The sequence below is a fragment of the Dipodomys spectabilis genome, unplaced genomic scaffold (assembly GCF_019054845.1).
Source record: "Dipodomys spectabilis isolate Male_0828 unplaced genomic scaffold, ASM1905484v1 ptg000042l, whole genome shotgun sequence".
In the NCBI taxonomy this organism is placed as follows: Eukaryota; Metazoa; Chordata; class Mammalia; order Rodentia; family Heteromyidae; genus Dipodomys; species Dipodomys spectabilis.
The window spans coordinates 12,900,334-12,924,768 of NW_024870719.1; positions in this window are offsets into that span (position 1 = coordinate 12,900,334).

Genomic DNA, 24,435 nt, shown 5'->3' on the forward strand with positions numbered 1-24,435 from the left:
TACAGCTGAATACTATAAGGTCTTCAAAGGAGAACTCATTCCAATGCTCCTCAAACTCTTCAATGAAATTGAAAGAAAAAGATCATTACCAAACTCATTCTACTAAGCCAGCGTAGCATTCATCTCAAAACAAGGTAGAGACTCATCAATGAAAGAGAACTGTCCTATCTCTTTGATGAACATTGATGCAAATTTTCTCAATAAAATCTGACAAACCAATTCAACAACTAACCAAAAACCATACACTATGATCAAATGGGATTCATTCCAAGGATGCAAACCTGGTTCAATATATGCAAATTAACTTATGTAATTTACACATCTATAGGAGCAAGGAAAAGATCCACATGATCATCTCAATAGATGCAGGAAAAGCATTTGAGAAGATCCAACACCCGTTTATAATAAAAGCTCCAGAGAAGCTAGGAATCTATGGAACATTCCTCAATATAATAAAGACTGTATATGACAAATTTACAGGCAGAATTATACTTACAGATGAAAAGTTAAAACTATTTCCTCTAAAATCAGGAATGAGACAAGGATGTCCACTCTCTCCACTCCTCTACAATACGATGCTGGAATTCCTAGCAAGAGCAATAAGGGGGAAAAAAGTGATTCAAATAGAATAATATAAATAAATAGAATGAATAAATAATATAAATAAATAGAATAAATAATAATAAATCGAATAACATGAAGATAGCATGATCCTATATTTTTAAAACCCTATCAATTCCTCCCTCAAGTTACTTGAGCTGATCCTAAACTTTGGTAAAGTAGCAGGATATAAAATTAAGCCACAAAGATCAGTAGCTTTTCTGAATGCCAACAATGAGAAGATTTAGACTGATATCAGGAAAACAACTCCGTTTGTAATAGGCTCAAAAAATACCTGGGAATTAACCAGATATGTGAAGGACCTATGTTATGAAAACTTAAAAAACCTGAAAAATTACATTGAAGTATATTTAAGGAAGTGGAAAAACTTTCACTTCTGGATTGGAAAGATTAACATAGTGAAAATGACAATACTGCCCAGATCAATTTATAAATTTGCAATACACATAAAATTCCAATAAAATTCTTTAATGATATAGAGAAAGTGATTCATAAATACACATGGAATAACAAAAGACCTGAATAGCAAAAATAATCCTTAGTAGGAAGAACAGTGTTGGAGGAATATCAATACCAAACTTTAAACTCTATTACAAAGCCATAGTAATAAAAGGAGCTTTGTATTAAAACAAAAATAGGCCCAAGGACAAATGGAATAGAAGACTTAGAAATAACCCACGGACCTACTGCCACCTTATCTTTGATAAGGGAGCCAAAAACATGGGATGGAAGAAATATAGCCTGTTCAACAAATGGTGCTGGTAGGATTGGCTATACACATGCAGAAAACTAAAGCTAGATCCTCATCTATGACCCTGCATCAGAATCAATTTTAAATGGATCAAAGATCTCAATGTAAGACCAGATACCATGAAAACATTGTAGGAAGGGGTATGGAAAATCTAGGGCTCCTAGACACAGGTTGAAACTTTCTAAGATCTGGAATCACAACAAATCAAAGCCTGGATAAATGGGATTGCATCAAACTGAAGAGTTTCTACACTACAAAGTTCATAATTATTAACATAAATAGAAAGCCCACAGAATGGGAGAAGATTTGAGCTTAAAAAATTATCCCTGCCAAAAAAAAAAAACCCCTCACAGAAACAAAAACCCGGTTAATAAATGGGCTAAAGCAAGAATGGGCAACAGACATATAAAAAAGTGTTCAAGGGCTGGGAAGGTGGCTCAGTGGTAGAGCGCTTGCCTTGCATGCATGAGACCCTGGGTTTGATTCCTCAGCACCACATAAGCAAAAAGAAAAAAGCTGGAAGTGGCACTGTGGCTCAAGTGGTAGAGCGCTAGCCTTGAGCTGAAGAGCTGAGGGACAGCGCCCAGGCCCAGAGATCAGGCCCATGACTGGACCCAAAAAATAAAAATTAAATAAAAATTAAAAAAGTGTTCAAAGTCTCTGGACATAAAATAAATGCAAATTAAGACAGCATTGGGTTTCCACTTCACCCCAGTTAGAATAGCCATTATCAAGAAACCTAGAACAGCTGCTGACAGCAGTGTGGCCAGAAAGGAATGCTGCTACATATTTGTTGGGAATGTAAACATGTTCAACTACTCTGGAAAGCTATATGATAGTTCCTCAAAAAATTAAGCATAGAGCTTCCCTATGACCCAGCAATCCCTCTCCTGGGCTTTTATCCACAGACCACAAACAAAGCTGCACTACAGCACAATCATGTAGCTTTGATTACCATAGCCAAGATATGGAATCAACCCAGATGCCCCTCAGTGGATAAATAAATCAAGAAAATTTGGCATATATACACAATGGAATTCTATGCTTCCATCAGAAAGAATGACACTGTACCATTTGTAAGGAAATGGGAAGACTTGGGGAAAATTATATTAAGCAAAATAAACCAGACCCAAAGAAACATAGGTTGCATGGTTTTCCTCATTTTTTTTTTTTTTTTTGCAACTATGAAGTCCCTATAAATCTACAAGTTGGATGGTAAAAGACAAAAATTACCCTTGGCCATGATAAATTGTATAGTATTCTAGACATTCACTCAGGGAGATCAAAGGAAGGTATTCTTAGGAGATGGTCACAAATGTTCAAAGTTTCGAAAGCTATGGGTATATGATCAATCATATAAAATGTTTACTGAAATGAATTCCAAGAGATAGAAACAAGAAGTTTTATGTTATTTTGCTTTTTTTCTCTCCGTTGTCATTGTTTTTGGTTTCTGTACCTTTTGTCTTGTATGTAAGTTTATCTGGTTTAGGGATGGTGAGGGAAAGCACAGAAAGGGTCGGACAAAAGGTGAACGAATGCAGCAATGATGTTTACTATGAACTACACAACTTGTGGGGCTTAGGGGTCAGGAGGGAAATACTGGGAGAAAACCAGGGAAGAGGTGATACTGTACCCATTACCTGACTCATTATTTTAACTGTAAGCCCTCTGTATAACACCTTTACAGTAACAGTAAAGAAAAAAACTTAGGCATTTTTTAGAAGAGTTAGTTAGATATTTACAGAATCATGTCCATATTGTGATTTTCTGTTTTCATGTTTAAATGTTCATGCATTACAATGACTATATTAAATATAATAATATATTTAAATATATTATTAAAAAGAGACCAAAGTATAGTTATTCACAGTTACTTCAGAACTATTATAAATATATTATACATATGTTGTCATTAATGGTTAATCAGTTGTATTCACTGTAGTATAATGACTGTGAGCAAATGATAATACATTTTCCATAATCTCTAAAATTTTGTTGGATTTCAAAAAAAGTATTATTAATTGGTTGTACAAAGAGGTTTCAATTCTGTAGCTTAGATTGTGAGTGCAACACTATGTGAACAGTAGAGCCCCTTCCATCATTCTCCATTTTCCCCTCCCATTCCTACCCTCAAGGTAACTTTGTTAGATTTTTTTTTCAAACTTAAGGAGGAACTTGGGTTGCCTGCCTGCCTGACTGACTTCTCTTTCTCTTCTTTCCTTCCTTCTTTCCTTTCTTCCTTCCTTCCTTCTTTTCATCTTCCTTCCTTCCTTCCTTCCTTCCTTCTTTTCATCTTTCTTTCTTTCTTACTTTCTTTATTACATTAAAAATAAACCAAGGTAATGCCCACGTAAGAATAAAATCTTTTTTGAATACCAAGAATACATTTGTCCATAGACCATAAAAAGTACTTATTTTGTGTGTCCTTGTGTTGTTGTGGATATAATGTTGCTTTTCTTGGACTATCATAATAGAGCTGGCTTTACCAATATGTCTACTGATGTCACAAGAACCACAAATTTTCAAGCCTTGGAATGTAATAGATGTCTAGACAAATGAGTTGTGTGTTAAGAGTAGGAGGAGAGTATCAAAGCTAGTTGTGAGGCTCTTGTACAACGTGAGCTTGGGGTTACTTTCATTGTCAAGAGGTAAAGTGTCCATCCAGGTGATGCTCCCTTCTCTGGAGTGGAATCTTCACAGCTATTGGCCCTCAGTAAGTATAAATATGTGGCCCCTCATACAACCCAGTATAGACAGCAAGCGTTTATTTTTTGCAGGGAGCTCTTTACTTATTGGTTAAAGCACAATAGAGTACTTTGGAATAACAATTTCTCTAGGCTTCACTTCACTTTTTTCTCTCTTTTTTGTGCTACTGGGAATTGAGCCTAAAGTTTCATGTTTATTTGGTAAGCATTGAACAACTTGAGCTACATGCACAGCCCTTTCCCTGCTCATTTGCTTTTATTTGGTTTTTGAGGTAGTGCATTTCTCTCTTTACTAAAGCTGGCCTGAAACTCGTGATTTTCTTGTTTCTTCATCCCAGATAGCTGGGATTACAGGTGGTGACTTTCTGAAAAGCTGCAATTGCACAAGGAGCTTACAGTCTTCTACTTACCTAATTTTCTTCAGACTATCTGGTAAACCCAACTATTTACTTATAATGGTTACCATATGAAAAATGGAAAGTGCCTAGCTAATATTTTGAAGTTTGTTGAGAGAAAATTTAAATTATGATGATTTTGTTGATGGTTCTAAAAAAGGCATACCAAAGTATTACAAATTTTTCTTATTTTATATCCACAAAGCCATTAAAGCAATATAAGTACATATTATTGCTTAAATCAATTATTGCAATGATTCTCTTTTGAACTTCCTTGATCACTTCCAATCACTGTTCCTGTTACTCACTTTTGGCAAACCCTCTCAAATTTCTTCTTGCTTTTTGAGCAATTTTGTTCATACATGTAATATCCTCCATTAGATGGTGGGCTTCTAGTGACAGAAACAGAGTAGACCTTGAATTTATGCTTTTTATCAAAAGTTATTTTTTTTATTGAGAAAAGCTATTTATTTTTTTTAATTGTGAAAATACCATATAGAGGGGTTACAATTACATGGGCAAGATAATGAGTGCATTTCTTATCAAACATTATTGCCTCCTCCTTTGTTTCCCCTTCCTATCCCTTCCCATTTCCCCACCCCCACCCCCCTCACACTTTCCCCCCCAGGCCAAAGTTGTAAAGTTCGTTTTTCCACATAACGACTTGTACATTTCATTGTTGCAATGGGTCCACCTGTATCCCTATTTAAACAATTTGTTTTTTCCCTTCCCCTCCACAAATTATACCAACATCAAATACAGTGAAAGCAGGGGTTATACCATGGGGGAGGGACATACAAAGCAACAAAGAAATCATCTTATAAATATGTTAGAAACAATCGAATGAAAGAAAAAAAACATTTGAATACTTATGTTGGGGTTTGTTTCCCCTAACATCAACTTATCTGACCTTTACTGTTTGTCTCAGACATACAGTAGTTATTGCAAATAAGGGAAACCATAGGACTTATGTTTCTTCGGGCCTGGCTTACTGTAGTCACATATATTTATGTATGAAAGATTAGATTGAAAGTGAATAAAAAGTAATTATATCTCAGAATAGGCATTGCTGTACAACTGAAATATCAGGGTATTTTCTCCTGAGATAAATATGAAAAACACTATTATTGAGAAAGCTAAAATTAGGACAAAACATGGAAAATAAAAAATTATAATTTGATGTAATGCTAAATGTATACTGAGAATATATTATTTTATTATGTCTTACATTATACTAATATATTTTATGTCTCTAAAGAGTAAGAGCTTAGATATAGGTAAACCCCAAACCAGTAGATGGAAAGAAATAATTAAAATTAAATCAGAATTAAACGAATTAGAATCCAAAAAAACTATAGAAAGAATCAACAAAACAAAGAGTTGGTTCTTCAAAAAAATCAACAAAATTGACAGACCCTTAGCAAATCTTATCAGAAAAATAAGAGAACACAACCAAATAAATAAACTCAGAGATGAGAATGTAAACATCACCACAGAAACAACCAAGATTCAGAACATTATAAGGGAATACTTCTCAAAACTTTATGCTAATAAGTTCGAGAACTTGACAAAAATGGACCTTTTCCTAGCAAATATTGACATGCCAAAACTAAACCAAGATGAGTTAAACTATCTTAACAGGCCCATATCAAGCACTGAAATAGAAACAGCAATAAGAGACCTCCCAACTAAGAAAAGTCCAGGACCAGATGGTTTTACAGCAGAATTCTACAAGGCCTTCAAAGCAGAGCTCACACCAATACTCCTCCAACTCTTCAATGAAATTGAAAGAGAAAGTTCACTACCAAACACATTCTATGAAGCCATCATAACCCTCAACCGAAAACCAGGCAGGGACTCATCAAAGAAAGAGAACTATAGACCCATTTCTTTGATGAACATTGATGCAAAACTTCTCAACAAAATTTTTGCCAATCGACTTCAACAATTCATCCAAAAAATCATACACCACGATCAAACAGGATTCATTTCAGGGATGCAAAGCTGGTTCAATATACGCAAATCAATTAATATTATTCATCACATCAACAGGAGCAAAAATAAGAACCACATGGTTATCTCAATAGATGCAGAAAAAGCATTTGACAAGATCCAACACCTCTTTATGATGAAGGTTTTGGTAAAATTAGGAATCCATGGAACATTCCTCAATACAATAAAGGCTGTATATGACAAACCTACAGCCAGCATTATATTTAATGGTGAAAAACTAAAGCCATTTCCTCTTAACTCAGGAACAAGACAAGGATGTCCACTCTCTCCACTTCTCTTCATCTAGTATTAGAATGCCTAGCTACAGCAATAAGACAAGATGCAGACATAAAGGGGATCCAAATAGGGAAAGAAGAATTAAAACTCTCCCTCTTTGCAGATGACATGATCTTGTATTTAAAGAATCCCATAGACTCCACTCCCAAATTACTCAAGGTGATTCAAAACTTTGGCAAAGTAGCAGGGTATAAAATTAACCCCCCAAAATCAATGGCTTTTCTGTATGCCAACAATGAGAAAAGTGTGGCTGAAATTAGGAAAGCAACTCCATTTGTAATAGCCCCAGAAAAAATATAATACCTAGGAATTAACTTAACCAAAAAAGTGAAGGACCTCTATGATGAAAACTTTAAAATCTTGAAAAAGGAAATCAAAACAGAACTTAGAAAATGGCAAAACCTCCCATGCTCCTGGATTGGAAAGATTAACATCGTGAAAATGGCAATACTTCCCAAGGCTATCTACAAATTCAACGCGATACCTATCAAAATTCCAACCTCATTCTTCAAGGAAATAGAAGAGGCAATCCAAAAATTCATATGGAACAATGAAAGACCCCAAATAGCAAAAACGCTCCTCAACGGAAAGAACACTGCTGGAGGAATATCAATACCAATTTTCAAACTCTACTATAAAGCCATAGTAATCAAAACAGCTTGGTATTGGCATAAGAACAGACCTCAGGACCAATGGAATAGAATTGAAAACCCAGAAATGAACCTACAGACCTATAGCCATCTAATCTTCGATAAGGGAGCTAAAACAATAGAATGGAAGAAAGACAACCTCTTCAGTGAATGGTGCTGGCAAAATTGGTTAACTACTTGTAGAAAACTAAAGCTAGATCCTTATATACCACCCTGCACCAGAATCAACTCCAAATGGATCAAAGACCTCGGAGTCAAAGCAGACACTCTGAAAACATTACAGGATGGAATAAGAGAAACCCTGGGTCTCCTTGGCTCAGGCCGAAATTTTCTGAATAGAGAGCCGGAAACACAACAAATCAAAGAAAGGTTGGACAAATGGGATTGCATGAAGTTGCAGAGTCTCTGCATGGCAAAGGACATAGCTAGCAAGATCAATAGAAAGCCCAAGGATTGGGAGAAGATCTTCTCTAGCCATACAACAGACAAGGGTGTCATATCGAAAATATACTTGGAACTCAAAAAATTAAATCCCCCAACAACAAATCCTCAAAGAAACAACTGCCCAATAAATAAGTGGGCTAAAGACTTAAAGAGAAACTTCTCTGAAGAAGAAAGAAGGATGGCCAATAGACACATGAAGAAATGCTCAACATCCCTAGCCATAAAAGAAATGCAAATCAAAACAACATTGAGATACCATCTCACTCCAGCTAGAATGGCTAAAATCAAGAACTCTAATAACAACAGATGCTGTAGGGGATGTGGACAGAAGGGAACCTTACTTCATTGTTGGTGGGAATGTAAACTTGTTCAACCACTTTGGAAAGCAGTATGGAGGTTCCTCAAAAGACATCACATAGAGCTCCCTATGACCCAGCAATCCCACTTTTGGGCATTTACCCTAATGTTTACAAACAAGACCACACTAAAGCTACCAGCACAACTATGTTTATTGCAGCATTATTTACCATAGCTAAGATATGGAACCAACCCAGATGCCCCTCAGTAGATGAATGGATCAAGAAAATGTGGTATATATACACAATGGAATTCTTTGCCTCCATCAGAAAGAATGACATTGCCCCATTTGTTAGGAAATGGGAAAACTTGGAAAAAATTATATTAAGTGAAGTAAGCCAGGCCCAAAGAAACATAGGTCCCATGGTTTCCCTTATTTGCAATATCTAGTATATGTATGAGTCAAGCGGAAAAGGTCAGATAATGTGATGTTAGGAAATTGAACCCTTAGATATGTATTTTAATGTTTTTTCTTTCATGCATTTGTTTCTAACGCATTTTTAAGATTATTTATTTGTTGCTTTGTATGTCCCTCCCCCACAGTATAACCCCTGCTTTCACTATATTTGATGTCAGTATAACTTGTGGAGGAGATGGGGAAAAACAAGTCGTTTAAGGATACAGGTGGCATGTTGCAACAATGAGAAGTACAAGTTGTCATGTCGAAAAGGAGCTTTACAAAGTTGGTGCGGAGGAGGAGGGGAGGGGAAGGAGGATTGGGTGGGGGGGTGGGGGGGAGGCTGGAAAAGAATATGAAGGGTAAACAAAGGAGGAGGCTGCAATGCTTGATAAGAAATGTACGCATTATCCTGCCCATGTAATTGTAACCCCTCTGTACAGTATGTTCACAAAAAAATAAAATAAAATAAAATGAAAAGAAAATATAATTTGATGTAATGCTAAATGTATACTGAGAATATATTATTTTATTATGTCTTACATTATACTAATATATTTTATGTCTCTAAAGATAAGAGTTTAGATATAGGTTTCAGAATTACATTAGAAGCATGCCATTATGTTTAATATTTCTAAATGACAAGCAAACAATGCATACTTAGAGATTTGTTTCTATAATCTTTCTCTATGACACTTGACTTAACCCCATGCCTGACACTTTTCTTTGTGTTTGGATTATTTAAGGTTAAATGATTTTTTCTTATGCATGGAACCTATGTGCTTAGCTTTTTTTCTAGCTTCTGGTGTATTATGAATGGTTTTGTATACCATTCTTCTCAGCTGGATTTTCAGGAGGCAAGGTCATTTAGCATTTTGTCAAGAAATGTGTATCATCACAAACAACAACAGCTAAGATGATGGAAAGCATTGTTTTAATTTTCACTGGAAAAGGTAAAAAGGAGGACAGAATACTGTTGAAGGATAGGCATGGCAGAGTAAAAACCGACTTCAGAATAAGAACCTTAATGTGGGACACAGAAAAAAAAACAATACAAACAGTATTTATACTGTGGACACTCACTGACTGACAGGTTAATTCTGGGCTGCCACTTACTAGAGGTACAGTTTTGGGCGAGTTATTTAATATCTATATTCTTTGCTTTCCTTTTGGTAAAATAACAGAATCTGTTTCATACGGTGTAGTATTGATTTACATATAAAGCACCCCAAAATTACCAGTTTTGTATAAATAATAGCTAATAATAAGTCACAGAAGCCCTTTAAACATCAAGAAACATTAATCATAGGTAACATTTTGTACACTGGACATATATCATTTAATCTTTTCAATTTTTTTACACGGGCCAACAGGATAACAATGAAATACTGTAGTCAAAAGAAGTCATGTAACTTGTATCTACCTCAATAAGAGTCAATAGCTTAAGGCTAACATGAGGGGAAGGTGTCTTCCCAGCCTTAGGTCTCCATGGGCAAATATGGTGGATGGGCTTATTGGACTCTATTATATGTAATTATATGAAGATTGTTGCCAGCCAGAAGCTGTGCCCAGTGATTGCTGCATCTAAATAACCCACAGCAAGAAGAGAAGGGAATAAATTCCATTCCCTCGCTTCTCTCTCATCTTGATCCAAAGGAAAGTAAATCCAAGGGTTTAGTTCATACTAGAATATTCTAAAAATGGAGCAGGTGGCATGGGTGCTAGTTGCAGAGGAGGATCTAGAAATCAAGTAATATAAAGGGTACAAAAGCCTATGAGTAGAGCTGTGACTACTTTACCTGGTAATAATGAAGATGTTGAAGCTCACAATACTATGATAAGCAAGAGGCAGATGCTAGGTTTGACTCAGGTAGTAAATTTCTTAGGTGATGATCTTGATCACTGTACCATACTACTCTACCATGCAGAGTTTCTTCTTAGCAAACCCAAATGAAGCCTCATTCATTTCTGAAAGGAGAAATTACAGTGGTGAGAGGATGTCTAGAAAAGGAGATGGCTTGTAAAAATAATTTTATCTCTTAAATGGTGATTGAGGATGGGGAAGTGTTAGGAAATGGGAGAGGTAGAACTTTAGGAGTATACAGAACTCATTTAGTACCGTGAAGAGCAGAGGAGTCATGAACTGAAAGTAATTAAAGAATTGACTAGGGAGAGAAGGCTTAAACAATCATATTACCAATTTATTATTAAAATTATTTCAGGGATATTAGGAAAGATGTATATACATAATATTGAAGAAGTGGTCACTTTCATAACTAGAGGTGTATTTTTTTGTTTGAAGGAGACTAAAATGCTAGACAAGAAAACACAAAAGGAAAACATGGAAGAGAAAGATAGTTTGCTTTAAGCAATCCAATGTATTGTGTATTCTTCTAACTTTTCTGTTAGGAACTAGTAGTCTGAAACTAATCATGATAATGAGGGAATAATTCCCAAGATAGTTACTGAGAATGTTTAAGAGAACTGAGCCATATTATATAAATTGAAGTCCCTACTCTAAGTAATTTAATGTTGGGGCACTTCTAAAGCTGTGAACTTTTTCCAACTCTACATTGTACACTTTCACACAATGTCTTAAAGGTGTCTGCATCCTAACCTGTAAAAATAGTTCATGCAACATCTACAAACTTGCTCCTGCTTTTCCATTTTTAATTCAGCCTTGTAATTCTAATGATTCTTCTAATCATGTATGCCTGAGTGATTATAGCCAGCTCTACTTCACCCCTTACACATGAGGATAAGCAATTGTGTATCAAGTATCATTACTAAGAATATTCCTGTTTCTCAATCTCTTAGAGTTTCTGCATTCTTGACTCAAGACATTCTATCTTAGTGCTTAATTGCCCTAATTCAAGACCAGTTTATTAAGGGTGTGCTATGTACTCAGAAACACAAAGGTAAATGGCATGCTATTTAAGGTATAAATAATCTCATACTATAGATGGTATCCCTCAAAACTAAAGTAGTCGCAACACATGTGGCCTATTTTGCCTATTCTTATGCCAGTATAATTTGTCCTGTGGAACAACATACATAACAGGTTGTATAGATACAACCATACTATCCCTTAATAATTCCCACGTGCTTCTCTTAAATCACAACATCCCATTACAGATGAATCAATAATATAGAATGTTGCCTAAACTTATTCTTCTCATATTCTCAACTGAATGTACTAGGGTGGATAATGTACGTGGAAAAAATGGAGGCACCATCCCCGGTTGCAAAGTCCTTGGACCACTTGATTATGTTAAGCACGGATGAAATCAGAGATATTCTACAGAAACAGTGTTCATAAGTCTGGGATCTCACCTATGAATGTGGACCAAGTTGTTCTCCTATAATTATTTTAAGGCATGATACTAAAAGTTTTTACAGAGGAAAGCGATTCTATAACCTTCAGAAATTAATTAAGCAATTCATTAATAGGATTTTTAATGCTCACTTGCCTTTTAAGAATACATAAATTAGAGAGAAAAATGAAATAGCAAATTGCTATAATATAGGCTAAACTATAAAAGAAATAGAGGCTTAAAAAATTCCTGGCCTAGCATTACTAAAACCTCCTGTAAATTGTATGATAAAATTATCATTTTACAAATTCAATTGCTCTCCATGATCTTACTGGTGTTAGCTTTGGCCAGTCCTTCATTTCTGCTTAAACTTTCCTGATTTTAAGAAAGAAAAGAAAAGGTAGAATGTGCAGGGACAGGTACCAGGGCGATAATTGGGCATGAAAGAATATTAGGGTGCTTTTGGAATGTGCTTTTTCAAACTGGAGATGTGACTCAAGTGAAAAAAGTAAGGCAGGAATGCAAGGCCCTTAGTTCAAGCATAAGTTCTTGTGTAAAAACAAACAGAATGAGTTTTTCTCTTAGTATTTTCTCACTATTCCATATAGGTGATTTCTAATTATTACAATTTATGAGAATTAATAATTTAACTTACTATAACATGAAACCACTACAGTGTCATTCCAAAAATAAGGAAATTGAACCTTTATCTGAGGAAATATTTCAACAAGATTATATCAATAGAACTGAGGAAATTTGCCTACAGTTACATTGCTATTAAGAGCTGTAGTTTGTGTTAAGTCCTAACAAATTTTTATGTTTTTTTTTATTGTAAAATACTGTACAGAGGGTCTACTTACAATCACATGAGCAAGGTAATGAGTACATTTCTTATCAAGCATTGTTGCCTCCTCCTTTGTTTTATTTTTTTTTGTTCATGTTGTACATCCCTAGATCTTTCCATTTTGAGTCATTCTTCTGATGAATAATTTTACTAAACAATTTATTTCTTCAAATATTCTAAATCTAATTATATAAGTACTCAAGCGTGAGTTATATTTTGGCTGTAAATGCTGCTAAGTGGAAGGTGGTAATGGTTCCTCAAAAACTGACTTGATTTATTGTCTTTAGTCTTGTCCCTGACTTGTTTCCATGCTGGAATGATGATTCCATAAAAATCTCCATTTTACTATCTCCACTGAGGTTTTCTTATACTTGCAGCATATTCTTTAAGGCTCATTGTCTTTCTTGGCTCCTACTTCTCTATAATCTCATGCTTTTGTTTTTACTTTTTGCTGCATATAACCTACGATTCATGTTCATTCTTTACTTTTCCACTCTCCCATCATTGCTTCCTGTGGTGGTATTTTATTTCCTGATTTCTGTGCATGTAAATGACCCTTTCTTTTCTTTTAAAAACCTCAATATTCAGAAAAAAAAGAATTTTATTCCTGAGTAAGTCCTATGAGGACAGTTAGGTGAGCTGGTGACTTTGGTTGGTTCTTAAATCCTCTGATGCCCACCTTCATTTACATCTTTTCACCTTATATGGAGTTATGTGATTATTCATGACATAAATTATTTGGTTTACCTAAATGTAAGTATGTGGAAAATTGTATAACGCTACAATTTGAATGTGTTTTTATTTCTTGAATTTCATATGCTGAAACTAAATCCTTATTGGGATGGTTTGAAGTGGTGGTGCCTTTTGGGAAATGATAAATTCATGAAGATGGACCTTATAAGAGGATAAGTGCTGTGGAAAGTGCTAGAGAGCTCTTTTGTGCCTTTCTACTATGCAAGGGCATCCTCTTTCACTATGCCCGTTCCCTTCAATGTGAGAACACCTAGATGGTGTCATAAATATATAAAGAAAGGGACATGTTAATGTCTTGCTCTTGGGCTTCAGAGTTTCTAGGACTATAGGAAATGGAATATATGTGTGTGTGTGTGTGTGTGTGTGTGTGTGTGTGTGTGTGTGTATAGATATGTGTGTGTGTATATATGTGTATATATGTGTGTGTATATATCCCAATGCATATATTAGTATATATAGTGTGTATGATATATATTATATGTATAACACACATATAATATCATCTACTATCAGGTATTTTGTTAGAGCAACACCAACAATATTACAATATTTTATTTCAGTACCTAGGGCTTACTAATTAGCTTGTTTTTGATAACTAAGAATGTTTTATCTTTACTTTGGGGGGATTTAACTCATGGCCTTGCATATATAGGACAAATGGTCTAATAGAGTTTCATGCTGCCTACCCAGAATACCTCAGAGTAAGGAAGTCATTTGATTTAAACACCTTGACTTTGCTCTAATCTACTCCATGTAGAAAAAAATAAAGTTTAGAAAACAGTTTGAAAGATATTCAGAAACTATTTAGAAGTAAAGATGGTTAGATTCCCTAAACAGGGGGTGGGAAGGGTTAGTGGAAGAACAAGGGAAGAGGTAACAATGCTTGACAAGAAACGTACTCATTGGGGCTGGGAAGGTAGCTCAGTGGTAGAGTGCTTGCCTTGCATGCATGAGGCCCTGGGTTCGATTCCTCAGCATCACATAAGCAGAAAAACCCGGAAGTGGCACTGTGGCTCAGTGGTGGAGTGCTAGCCTTAAGCTGAAGAGCTGAGGGACAGCGCCCAGGCCCAGAGTTCAGGCCCCATGACTGGCAAAAAATAAAAAGAAATATACTCATTGCCTTACTCATGTAACTATAACCTCTCTGTACATCATCTTCACAATAAAATAAGATTTAAAAAGATTCTCTAAACATGTAAATATATCCTACTAAAGTAGAATAAATTAACAAATTGCAAACATCTATTTCTGTAACTTTTGTGAATTTTGAGAAGCTATAACCAATAAGAATCATTGAAAGCAGTAAGAATCTTTGAAAACTATAATTCCAAAGATTTTCCAGAAAGTCTTACTATTTGAAAAATCAAGTACTGCTTTGAATACAACAAAATATAAAGTGTAGGATTGACTTGTTAGAACATAATGTATTTGATCTGAAGTTGGATTCATATTTCTCCTTATGTTTTTTTTTCCACTGGTCCCAGATACTTTAGTCACAAATAATTTGTTGCTCTGGAAGGATTCTAAATCATGGATAGTTGAAGTATGGCTACTTCACCTTACTCATTTTCACTGAATTTCACCTAGACCACAATATACTGAGATGCTAGTACAGCAATTAGTCTGGTAGATTTTTGTCTTGCTATTTGGAGACAGTCACTGTGCAGTGAGCCCAGTTCATCTAAAATAGTGAAGTAGCCAACTGCTGTGTTAGCCACAATCAGTCTAATCTATTCACAGTAGGTCTTGAATGCAATAATGCAGGAAAGGTTACCTAGTGGGAGTGGAAAGGGCAGAGAAGTGTGTTTGATGTAACTGAACAGAAGCTATCAGATAATGTAATTTTTGTCTAAAAGGCAGGATTGATCAGGCATTCAGATACACACAGATGAAGAGAAAAATTGAGCAAACCAAGTGAAGCTGAAATCAGAATACCTTGGGAAAGCATTAGTGAAGTGGTATTCCCTGCCTAGCCAGAGGTTATTGGTGGATCCCACCATGACTAGCCAGGCAACACAAACAGACAAGCATGCGTGCACACATGCATACACACACACACACACACACACACACACACACACACACACAGCACATTGCATTGCCTGTATTATTTCATATAATACTTAAGTGCCACTAGCCAAATAGAGCATTACTTGAGATAGGAACTGAGTCAAGAGGCTGAATTGTGGCCACATATCCAGAAGCAGAAGTGTAATACTTGATTTATGTTTATTACTAGAGTTAAACTTAAGGTTCATTTTGAAAATGAAGCATAGGAGATTTATAAGAAAGTCCTATGATTTGCTCCTAAACAAACTGAAGGGTTGTCTTACATTTAGATGTAACAGGTAGGATGAGACTGAAAGTTACATTGGAAATCCTGTAATGGTCATCTTGTGTCTAGAACTTTATAGGGAACTATTTTTAATTTGCTTCCCAGTGGGGGGATGGGAATATGCTGAGCTACTATTCAAATAATTATGTTAAAGATGCAAGAATTTTTTTTTTTTTGGTTGGTCATGGGGCTTGAACTCTGGGCTTGGGCGCTCTTCAGCTCAAGGCGAGCACTCTACCACTTGAGCTACTGCACCACTTCTGGTTTTCTGGAGGTTAATTGGAGATAAGAGTCTCACAGTGGGCTGGCTTTGAACTGTGATCCTCAGATCTTAGTCTCCTCTGTAGTTAGGATTACAGGCGTGAGCCACCGGTACCCATAATGTAAGAACCACTTTTATTTTCAGATAACCACTTTTATTTTCAGATAGCAAAGTTTCAATATTTTAATTTTTTGGCTATAGAAGGATTTGAACTCAGATTTGCTAAGCAGGTGCTCTATCCCCAACTCTTTCTGCTTTCGTATATTTTCAGCTACATTCTTAACCTTTTATCAGTGTCAAGCTCAGATCATATTACTTCTGTGTCCACTATCCACTTGCTTAGATTGAAGACATAGACTTCCACAGAAATGAGGTCTTATTAACTATCTCCCCATGCTGGTTTGAAGTGCAATCTGGCTCCTACCAAGCTGGGATGACAGGTATAAGTCAGCTGTGGCTGGCTTTTTAACATTAAAAATTATCCTTAAGTAGTTGTACAAAGGGGTTCTAATTCAATGTGTCAGTTTGTGAGTACAGTGCACCATGTTCAATGTCACATTTTCAATATTCCCCTACATCTCTCCCAACTCCAAACGTCCCCTCAACTTACCTAGTTCCATTTTCATATTTTTACATTAAATGTTGTATTTCTCCACCTTTTCTCTTCATTTATCTACCTCCTGTTCCTTGACCTCACCCCATCCTTGAGAACAACCTTACATTCATTATATTAAACTGTACATTAGTTGTTTAGAGGCACTACATCATTGGAATTTTTCTCAGCATATACTATATTTTAGTTAATATGATTGTGCATGTATGAATATGACCCTTTATATGATTATATATGTATATATTTATAATTTATACCTCACTTGTAAATATGAGAAAAAAAAGCATATGCTTCTTTCTGAACCCAATTCATTTCACTTAACACAACTGTGTCCAGATCCATCTATCTCTGTGCAAATGTTATAATAAAATTCCATTGTAAATATATTTTCTCCATCCATTAGTCCATTGTAAAGCACATGGGCTGTTCCTATAACTTGACTATGGTGAATAGTGTGGAAATGAACACAGATATACAAGTGTCTTTACTATATCCTGACTTAACAATTGTTTTTGGATAAATGTCCAAGAGTGGCCTTGCTTCTCATAGTTTAGTTATGTAAGAAAGACAAACTACTGGGCTGGGAAGGTGGCTCATTGGTAGAGCGCTTGCCTTGCATGCCTGAGGCCCTGGGTTCGATTCCTCAGCACCACATAAGCAAAAAGAAAAAAGCTGGAAGTGGCACTGTGGCTCAAGTGGTAGAGCACTCGCCTTGAGCTGAAGAGCTGAGGGACAGCGGTCAGGCCCAGAGTTCAGGCCCCACGACCAGACCCCCCAAAAAAAGAAAAAAAGAAAGAAAGAAAGACAAACTACTCTTTAATAAGAGTAGCAATTAATTTCAGATAGAGAGAAGATTATGGATTAGAACAATCCAATACTCCTCTGAATCTCCACAATTCTAAACAAAACATCTGGTATATGCCTACAGCTTAGGTGGGAGAGGGAGGAAAGGAAATAGATAACAGTAGATGATTAGGGCCAGGTAAAATCCACAAATATTGAACTTTTATTTACAAAATAAACAACTGACCCTAACAAAACACTAAACAAAATGGTAGTGAATGGGGGAGAACCTGCCCCTCTATTCAGTCAAAAAAGGGAGAGGGGCTATAAGCGAAAGAGTCCAGGAAAAGACTGGAGAAGCTCCACAGGATAAGGTGTCATGACACAAATACAGGTTAAAATAGGACACCCATGCCCTGTACATTAGGTAGACAATGTACCTGTTCACTGCTAGGTGGAGCAAGTGTCTTCCAAGTGTCATTTCACAGTCAAACTTCTTGACTTGGTTTATATTCCAAGACCTGATGGCTCCCTATTCTAATGATGGGGTGAATAACCACCAAGAGAATCAATATGGCTTCAGGAGTCTGGTTGTAAAATATGACCAAACAATAATAAGCAGTGAAATATGCTATTTTAAAATATGTTTATATATTTTTATTGTAAAGTATAGTAATACAGAGGGGTTACAGTTACATGAGCAAGGTAATGAGTCCATTTCCTATCGAGCATTGTTACACCCTCCTTTGTTTTTCCCTTACCTTCCTTTTCCTCCCCACCTCCCCAACTCCTCCCTCATCCCCCAAGTTGTAAAGTTCATTTTCAACATAGTGTCTTGTACATCTTGTCGTTACAATGGGTCAACCTGTATCATTATTTCAGCATTTTGTTATTTGCCTTCCCCTTCCCAAATTAGAAAAATGTATATAAAAGATGCAGGTCACAGGAATCAAATACAGTGACAACAAGGATTATACCGTGGGGGAAGAACATACAAAGAAAAAAAAATCACATAGTACATTATAAGTACGTTTAAAAAGAACAGCAAGAAAGATAAAGTCTCTTGTGTCCTTATCTTGGGGTTCATTTCACTCAACATCAGCTGATATGGTGATATGTACATAGTTTTTTTTTTTTTTAACCTTTTCTGCTGGTCCTATACATATACTAGTTATTGCAGATAAGGGAAACCATAGGACCTGTGTTTCTTTGGGTCTGGCTTACTTCACTTAATATAATTTTTTCCAAGTCAGACAAATATTTTTAAAGACTATAATACATCTTGAAAGTGTGTATTGAGATTGTATTAAATATGATGCATTGATGTTCATCTGTGAAGTCTCATGGATTATAAATTGAGAACAATAAAGCTATTTTGTAGAATTATATGGTTATTATTTAGTATAGAAACATTCTTTCCATTTTGGAAACAGTTGGTTATGGGAGAATGAATCTATAAATTATGAGAAAGAAGTTTTATTTCTTCTAGTATTAACAGGAACAACTGTTACATTTTACCTGTATTAAGGCAGCAACTAAATTCAACACAATTCTCCATTGTGGTATCTGGCTAGAGGCTAAGCATGGTTAAACACTAAAATACTCATAGAGACTTTGCTATCTGCAAGTCCTGCTACTAAAAATCCAATGATGGCTAAGCCAATGACAATTTTCCCCATGAAGATGTCTCATGTCTTTCTTTTCCCTCCAATCCCTGAGTTTTTCTGGGACCAATAGACTACAACAGAAATAGGATCTTGTTCTATACCACCACTAGCCCTGAGAGGCTTTGTAGATTTGACTTCTTTCCACCTGGACTCTGCTTTCCTCATAGTGGGTAGCTCCATGAGTTCCTCTGACAGGAGCTTGTGGAAGATAAACAAGCAATAGTGGTCATAGCCAGATATGTGAGCAACACTGTCTTGAACAATTGATGAAGACAATTATACAAGTGACTGTGGGACAGAGGTGGGAAGAAGAAATACTGTGGATGTCAGTGTGAAACTGGAGTTCTGAGTAAATCAAGTGCTTTAAGATGCTTAGTTTGAGATTGGCTTAGAACGGCAATACACTTGATCATGCATTATCAACCTTGCTATTTTTTTATTGTTCTATTAGTTCATGCACCTTGCCATTGGCATTGTTTAAATTCAGATGTAGGAAAATCTTAGAACCTAGAGTGGTATGAAGATGATTGTTTTTAAATAGTTGCACTCATTAAAATAGGTTGGCAACACAAAACCCTTCACTTTACTTCTAAACACTTCCTTCCTGCTCAATGTCAACAGCTAGCTGAGAGGCACTGAACTGCATGTGGTATTTGACCTTGTCTGAATTTTCACTGGACTACACCTCCTCCTCCCATTTTTTTTTCCCACTTCTGAAATCCAAGCATTAGTAATATATCCTTGCAAGGAAAAAGCTACAATTCTCTTAATGAGCTACTTTTGCATTCTGTTCTATAAGGTCAAAGGAAAGTGCACTTTATATTTGAGCCAAGCCAACTATGCCCAGCAATGTCAGAACAGGAGAACCACTTTGAACTTAACATTAATTAGCTTTTTAGTGCACTGTAAAACTTGCACTAGGTGTGAAGTACTTCATAATTACAGGGTATTATGTTCATATTCTGAAAAACTAATGCAGAAGAAGCCTAAATAAAACAAACTACAGTTAGGTTTAAATTTCAAGAAAAATGTCAATGTGTTTCATGCCTTTGGGATTATTTGAAAATGATTTTAATATTACTTTGTAAACATTCAGGAGATGATAAACAATTGTGTTTGATATACACCAGCAAAAGTGTAACTGAACATTTATAATTTATAATAAATTACACAAAATAAGATTTTTTTTTATCGCTGGCACTAGACTGTTTTGTAAATAAATCATTCCTCTCACCACAGCTAAAGTATGTTAGTTATTAAACACCTGTTGTTTTACGGGTTATACTTTTACATGCATAATAATTTTTGTTCCTCACAAGGATTTTTGGGTTAGCTGTTCAACTGCCATTCACATATCTATTTTACTAGCATTAATTTAATTTTCATTCTTCAACTCACATGAGAGAAAAGGGAGCTCAAAATTAACCCCCTTAGCTTTCTAGGAAGTTGTACATGGTGTGTTGTGAGTTAATACAATTTCCAATATGTATGTCTAATTATTGAATGTCATGGATTTGGAGCAATGCTACAAAATACTGTCTCAATTACTTAATGTAGTTTTTTTTTTCTTTTTTATTGTCAAGGTAATGTACAGAGAGGTTAAAGTTACAGAAGTAAGGTAATAAGTACATTTCTTGTCATCTTGTTACTCCTTGCCTCATTTTTTCCTACTTTTCCTTCCCTAAATCCCCCTCCAAGTGGTACAGATCATTTCCAACCTATTGTCTTGTGTATGTCACTGTTGCATTGGTTCCCCCTTGTCCTTTGTCTCACCGTTCTGTTGTTCCCCTTCCCTTCCAAGGCTCAATTATTTCATACGCAATTAATAACTCAATCCAGAAGCCTTTCAAATAGAAAAAGAACCACAATCATTTTTAGTGAATAAGCATTGCCATTAACTTCAGTCTAAGGTCTGCAGAGAAGAAAGTATTGAAATGGGATTTGTTGTGTACTGAAGATCTAAATACTATAGCCAGGTTACAAAATTTGTGATGATATTGCTTGGTAGTCCTTTAGTTTGATTGACAAACTAATGGTAATTTTTTTTGGGGGGTAGGAATTGATTCTAGGGTATGAAGTCATTAGCTCGTGAATGCTTGGCAGGCACTGTACCATGTGAGCCACTCTGCTGGTCTCTTTATATGCTGATTATTTTTGAGATAAGTCATTACAGATGGCTAGGTCAGACTAGACTGTGATTCTCCTATTTCTCTTTCCCTGATACTGAGGAGATGGGTGAACATTAGTGCCATTGTGCTTTCTTCACAGCTTGGAATGCCATGTTCATGCCACTATATATCTAGCCATTGGTCTAGATGAATTCTCATGAACTTTTCTGTCTGGCTAGTCTCAAACTATGGTCCCCTATTCTATCTCCCAAGAAGCTAGGATTACAAACTGGAGCTACAGTGCCTGGAAAAATATCCTTTCTTTAAGAATCTTTGCCTTGATATTCCTCCAGCAGTGTTCTTTCTGCTAAGGATTGTTTTTGCTATTTGAGGTCTTCTTTTGTTCCATATGAATTTTTGCATTGTTTCTTCTATTTCATTATTTTATTGGGATATTGATATTGAATTTGTAGATAGCTTTGGGCAGTATTACCATTTTCACGATGTTAATCCTCTCAATCCAGGAGCATGGAAGGTTTTTCCACTTCCTTAACTCTGCTCTAATTTTCTTTTTTTAAAGTTTGTAAAGGTTTCATTGTAGTGGTCCTTGACCTCTTTGGTTAAGTTTATTCCTAGGTATTTTATTTTTAGAGGCTATTTCAAAAGGAGTTGCTTTTTTTGTTGTTGTCGTTGTTGGTCATGGGGCTTGAACTCTGGGCCTGGGCACTGTCCCTGAGCTCTTCAGCTCAAGGCAAGCACTCTACCACTTAAGCCCCAGTACCACTTCTAGTTTTCTAGTAGTTAATTGGAGGTAAGAGTCTCATGACGTTTCCTGCCCAGGCTGGCCTTGAACCGTGATTCACAGATCTCAGCCTCCTGAGTAGCTAGGATTACAGATGTGAGCCCCGGGTACCTGGCTAGGAGTTGCTTTTTTGATTTCAGCCTTGCTCTTATTGTTGTTTTTTTTTTTTTTTGTGGATTAATTTTATACTCTGCTACTTTGCCAAAGTTTTGGATCAGTTCAAGTAGCTGGGGAGAGATGTCTATGTGGTCTTTAAGTATAGGATCATATCATCTGCAGCGGGAAAGTTTTACTTCTTTCCTTATTTGGATCCCGTTTAAGTTTATCTCTTGCCTTATTACTCTGGCTAGGAATTCCAATACAATATTGAAAAGGAATGGAGAGAGCAGACATCCTGTCTCATTTCTGATTTTAGAGGAAATGGTTTTACCTTTTCACCATTAAGTATAATGCTGGCTGTAGTTTAGTCATATATAGCCTTTATTATATTGAGGTGTTACGTGGATTCCTAATTTCTCCAGCGTTTCATCATGAAGGGGTGTTGGATCTTTTCAAATGCTTTGTCTGTATCTATTGAGATGATCATGTGGTTCTTGTCCTTGGTCCTATTGATGTGTTGAATTACATTAATATACTTGTGTACATTGAACCAGCTTTGCATCTATGGAATGAAACATAGAACTCCTCTATGATCCAGCAACCCCACTCCTGGGTATTTATCCAAATGATCATAAACAAGGCCACACTAAAACTACCAGCACAACTATGTTCATTGCAGTATTTTTTAGCTTAGCTAGGATATGGAATCAATCCAGATGCCCCTCAATAGATGAATGGATCAAGAAAATGTGTATATATATATATATATATATATATATATATATATATATATATATGTGTGTGTGTGTGTGTGTGTGTGTGTGTGTGTGTGTGTGTGTGTGTGTGTGTATGTATATATATATACATATACATATATGTATATTTATATATCCAGTGGAATTCTAATTCTATGCTTCTATCAGAAAGAATGACATCACCCTTTTCATAAGGAAATAGAAAGACTTGGAAAAAAATCATTTTAAGTGAAGTAAGCCAGACTCAAAGAAACAGGCTCTATGGCTTCCCTCATTTGTAATAATTAGTTTATGTCTAGGATAGTCCTAGCAGAGTCTCATATTAGCTCAATAGCTATGTACATATGACCGTATAGAGTGATGTTAATTGAAATGAATTCCAAACCATGGAAACAATAGGTCTTTTTTTTTGGTGGTTGACCTTGTTGTTGTCAATGCACTGTACCTAGTTCTTTCTTTTTACTTTATTTCATTTTGCTTTTGCCATTGGTCTATCCCTGGAATACACTGTCTTTGATTCTGGTACCCTGAGTCTTGTGTATACATTTGTCTGATTTGGGGAAGGAAAAGGAATAACAAAATGCTGAAACAAGGACAAAGGATATCCCAATGCAACAATGATACTCAAAAGATACTATGTTGGAAATGAACTTTACAACTTCGGCAGGGGATACGGGAATGGAGTGGGGGAAGGTAGAGATAGTGGGAGTAAAAGGAAGGAGTGGGTAATAATGTTTAACAAGAAATGCATTCATTGCCTTATTCATGTTAACTATAATCCTTCTATACAGCATCTTTACAACAAAATAAAATTAAAAAAAAAAATCTTTGCCGGGCTGGGAAGGTGGCTCAGTGGTAGAGCACTTGCCTTGCATGCCTGAAGCCCTGGGTTCAATTCCTCAGCACCACATAAGCAAAAAGGAAAAAAAAAGCCGGAAGTGGTGCTGTGGCTCAAGTGGTAGAGCACTAGCCTTGAGCTGAAGAGCTGAGGGATAGCGTCCAGGCCCAGAGTTCAGGCCCCATGACCGGATCCCACCCCACCCCCCCAAAAAATCTTTGCCTTAAAAGTATTTTCCTTGTTGGATATTGGTAGCTTACACCTGTGATCCTAGCTGATCAGGTGGTTCAAAGATAGCCCAGGCAAAAAGTCCCTGTGAGACTCTTATCTCCAATTAACCACTCAAAAAACTGGAAGCGGAGCTGTGGTTCATAGTGGTAGAAAGTTAGCCTTGAGTAAAAGAACTCAGGGACAGTGGACAGTGCCCACGCCTTGAGTTCAAGCCATATGGCTGACAAAAAATTCTTTTCCTTAAAGAAAGAGATAGGGAAGGGATGACATTATCCAAAAGAAAATGCACTCTTTGTCTGATGTATGCAACTATAATCCGTCTGTTTTTAGCATTTTCAAATAAAAATAATTTTACAAAAAGAATAAAAAGCTACTCTTTCTAATTCCTTCTGCATTACAATTGTAAATGCAGTCTAGAGACA